The sequence below is a fragment of the Belonocnema kinseyi genome, chromosome 2 (assembly GCF_010883055.1).
Source record: "Belonocnema kinseyi isolate 2016_QV_RU_SX_M_011 chromosome 2, B_treatae_v1, whole genome shotgun sequence".
Classification (NCBI taxonomy): Eukaryota; Metazoa; Arthropoda; class Insecta; order Hymenoptera; family Cynipidae; genus Belonocnema; species Belonocnema kinseyi.
The window spans coordinates 2,208,713-2,213,650 of NC_046658.1; positions in this window are offsets into that span (position 1 = coordinate 2,208,713).

Genomic DNA, 4,938 nt, shown 5'->3' on the forward strand with positions numbered 1-4,938 from the left:
ACCAGACTTCAATCCGGGCGATTTAAGGAAAGCAAACGTTAGCTCACAAGACATTGACTGATCCTTCACATTTCTGTGGAAGAAACCGTGCATCCTCTTATCTAGGAGCTGTTCACGAAAGTTTTTTGCTTGTGCTTTCTTAATCCGGGCTTTCAGGAGTGAGTACTCGAGATGGATTAGATTTGATGCATTTTGCTCACCCCTAATACTGAAGTCAAGACCGAGTGTTTCAGCAGCCTCCTCCGCTGCTTTGTACAGAAATGCTCCTTTGCCTACTTCCTCGTGATTCCTGACCATTTTAAGAAGAGGGTTTCTTCCATTTGCAACTCTACGTGCTGTACCCAGAATAATCCTGTTGTAAAGACATTCAAGACTCAATATTCCGCGACCCCCGTGACAGCGTGAGATGTACAGTCGCGGAACGGAAGACTTAAGATGCATGCTTTTGTTCATGTGAATAACCTTTCTTGTCCCGATATCAAGAGATCTGAACTCGTTCTTCGTCCATGGAACTACTCCAAATGAATAGAGTACTACCGGAACGGCAAGCATGTTCGTTGCAGATACTTTGTTCCTCGCCGACAGTTCGGAAGACCAAATCTGACGAATAAGACGTTTTTATCTGCTTCGGAGAGTATCCTTTATAGATGTCACATCCTGAATGCAGTTCTGTGGCCCGCCCAGGTATGTATAAGTCTCTCCAACGTAAAGGTGTCGTATAGCGCTTCTATCAACGAGCTCCGGATCTTCAGGGATGCCATTAAGTTTTCCTCGCCTCAAATAAATCTTGGCGCATTGTCTTAGCCTAAATTTCATTCCAATTTCCTTAGTATATCGTTCGACAATCCCTGGAGCCAGATTTAGTTGATCTTTGTTTTTAGTATAGATCTTAAGATCGTCTATGTAAAATGCATGAGTGACCTTGTACTTTCGATCTGCACGTTTGCCGAAGAAGTACCCGTCGGAATGACAAAGTGCTAGAGATAGTGGCAATAATGTAAGGCAAAAGAGAAGCGGACTCATGGTGTCGCCCTGAAAGACACCTCTCTGAAAGGTGACCTTGTTACTTGTCACACGATTTTTTCCAGATGAGATAGTAAATCTGGTTTTCCAAAGCGGTATCAATCTCCGATAATCAATCTAGGCCATCGATAGGTCGCGCTGGTAGAATGCTGCATCTTTGCAGACACATCGATGGATGAGCAGGTTCTCCCGACATCCCGCTACGCCTTTCTTTGAGCCTCGTTGTTCATACATTTCTTGCCACACAGGTTCAATTTCCCGAACAATCCTATCATTTAGGATAGCTGTGAATATCTTATAAAGCATGTTCAGACAAGTTATTGGCCTGTAGTTCTTCGGGTCAGCTAAGTTGCCTATTTTCGGCAGGAGTATTGTGCGCCCTTCCACCAACTACTCCGGAATCGGCTCTTCCGACTTTAAATATGAGGTGAAAATACGGACGAAATGCTGATGAGTTGAAGAAAACTTCTTTCACCAGAAGGTTTTGATACAATCTGCTCCCGGTGCGGAATAGTTCGTCATCCCTCTTAATACTTTTTTCATCTCCTCGGTAGTGATAGGTGGACATTCTTTATTAGGTGTTATGAGGGCATCACATAACTCCTTGAAGCTCTTTATATTTTCTGAGTCTTCGTCCAGTCTATGCTGCACTTCGTAGACTTCTCTCCAAAATACTTCGACCTCCTCTGGTATGGGTGGGTGTTCTACAGTAACTGGAGGGTCTTGGAAAAGTCGAGATGTGTCAGAGAGAAACTGTTGATTTTCTCTAACCCCCCTCTCCCTCCGCTCTAGACTTCTCTTAGCGTCAGATAGTATCCGTATTCTCTCAACAATATGCTGCCTGATGGTCAGCAGCTTTGACTTGTTAAGTGTGTGATAACGGCTCCGGAGTTCGCGCGCGAACTTTCGAACCTTGGCGGTATAACTCCTGCCAGATGTGATGTAGTCAATCACACACTAAATGCGGGACGCGTACTGTCTTGCCCAGCCTATCTTTATGGCAAGTTGATGCATTCATCTTTTGGTCTTATGATCAACCACTGGTTTTGTTTTATGGTTCGCATCGGCCAAAGCTCTCGCTGCATTATACACACAATAATTGATAGTTTAGAGGTCGGATTCTCCGGAAAAATGTCCACGAAGATCGTCATCCATTTCAGCCAGATCTTTCGGCTTGAGAGAAACCTTGGTGTTGATGTGCTGTGGTAGAGTAGGCGTTCCGCTTACATAGCCCCTTTTACGGAGTAGTTCAGCATGGTTTCGCAGACGTTGCTGCGAAAAGTGCGATAGCTCCGGGTGTTTCTCGCACCACAGAGCATGCAGCCGTCCCATGTAACCCCGTTCAGGGGCTACACTCGCATCGTAGCACTCTAGCAAGTTGTAATTTAGTCGCTCCGTCCACCTAAAGGTCCCGAGATTCCGCCGATCCATCGCATTGAATCCATTTTCATTGGCTCCCCCAGCTCTAGAGTAGTCGGCATTGTTGCCCGACCCATTGTCGGGAGCCCTGCGCGGTCTGTTGTTGTGAACCGCCCTTACTACAACTATGTTTGGTGTTGTTATTGTTGTTCCCACGAGAAGCTAAGGTAAGAGGTTCGTCCATCCTTGTAGAGTTCCGCATGCAATGATGAGGCTGCGTACTTCGGGACCAGCCCTGGACAATTGTCCGGGACTGCCTATTTATTTTTGTAACCATATTCAGCAGAAACCCGTGGTACTGGGAGTCTCGCTCCGCAACACGAGATAAAAAATGTTTTTTTACATTTTTAAACATCAATTAGATAGTGCGACTTGCATTGTTAGTCCTTATGGGGTTTTCGTCATTTTAACATAGGAAAATATATTTTGCTATTTCAACTTTAAATTTAAGCCACTTAATGTTTACCGATGCTACTTCTATTGAAAAATCGTTTTATCATAGATTGATAAAGGATTTTCTAACATAATCTCTTTAAAAACTTAAAATTTTATTGATAGAACTGACCATTAAAAAAAGATATTTTTGATCAAAATGAACGAAATTTAGCAACTTTGCGTAGCTTATAAACATACTTAAATCTTTATTTTATTTTCAAACTTGTTACCACATATTCTTCATGGATTTAAGAATAAGATTTGAAATCTGATCTTGATTAATAAATATTCAGTCAGGAAAAATTATGATTTAACAACAAGAAATCTTCACAACTTTTCGGTTTGAAGAGTAGTTGAGAACTTTATCTATTGTACTAAGGCTACGAGTGGTTACGGTGCAATTCTGCTTTAAAAAATAACGTCAGGTATATACTGGCAGAAGTTTAAGTCACAGTCTCAACCTGACTTATTTAAATTTTAATTGTGATTAATAGTATACATAAAGGTTTTTTAAAATTGAGTAACATTTACAAAAAATTACTTTCTTTTAAATTAATGTAATATTCATGGTCATTTTGAAATATTTACAGATTTTTACAAATTTGAGAGTATAAAATGGTTGACTTTGAAGCTGAATAATTTTTCATTTGTTGATTAAAATAGCTTCAACCTACGTCTTGTGCGATATGTCCAATAAGGTATATTTCTCTTCGTGAACGTTTCATCACCAGGATTTTAACAATATAGTTCACTTTATTTAGACATCACATCACAATCCTGGCGGACCGAAGGAACTAAATAGAGCCTCTACAAAGTACCCGTAAAGACCCCATTGGGTTCCCATTCGGTTCCTTTTTTTAAAAACTCGAAAAAAAATAAGACGTATAACGTCTGTTAACTGCTACACTTCAAACGCATCGCCTGTAAGTAGCAGTCAACAGGCGTTATACGTCTTATATTTTTTTACCGTAGCAAAAAAAAGCTCCTGCGATTACTCCGTGACCTCCTATAGGGAATTTTAACGTAGAATCCGAATTTCAACAATTTACAAGTTGATTTTGCTGTTTTTTCGAGTTTTTTATAAAGAAACCGTATGGGGACCCAAGGGGGTCCATACGGGTACTTTGTAGATGTTCCATTCGTTCCCTTCAGTCAGCCAGGGAATTACACATAAAGTATGAAATAATAACTTTACTTCTCAGCACTATGATAACTTAAGAATTCTCACTGATCAGAGTCTCAGCACGAGATTAAACTAATTATGCCACTAAGCAGAAATTTGTAATTAAGGAAAGGTCTGAATCTAGGCAATGGTAGGATGGACAATGGACCACCCACAATTCACTATTTGCATGTTTCATGAACAGGACCGCTGAATTCTCAGGTTACCCAGAATAAATCGGGTTCTCAATTTCTAACGATCGGAAAATGTACAGCAAATAGTTAAAACGACTAAGGCGCATGGCTATTGGTTCTCGCGCTTCGCGCTCGATTATGTATTTATCTAGCGCTTCGCGTTCGATTATGTATTTATCTCGCGCCCGGTCTTTTTATTTCTCCCCCATTTGTGGACACACCTTTTAAAATGAAAGGTCAACAGACTGACAACTGTAATTTTGTGATTTTAAACTCTCTTTTGTTCAAGCGCTTCGGCTTTAACGAACACATTCTCATCAATTTATAATTAAAAATTTGTCATAAGGGCAACCGCAGGATTTCTCCGGGAGCGGGTGCTAACCTGGAAAATTGCACTCGCTCCCAGCGAAATCGCGGTAAAATTTCAGCCACAACCACGTCTCACGACCGTGAGATAGGTGGTTACAGTCTGTAAAGGAATCAATACGACGATCCAGCAATAGCCTCGTGCACCCTAAGAACACGAAGCGACCCAAGGACTACCGCTTTCTGCATTTTTCCCGCAAGTGTTTCAGCATATTGTTGACACGCAGGGATGCTTTGTAGGCCATTAGCAAGTGAAAGCTTGGCACCTTCAAGAGCGCCGATGATAAGGACGATTAGTTTAACAGAATATTCCGGGTACAATCGTTGCAACTCCCTTAT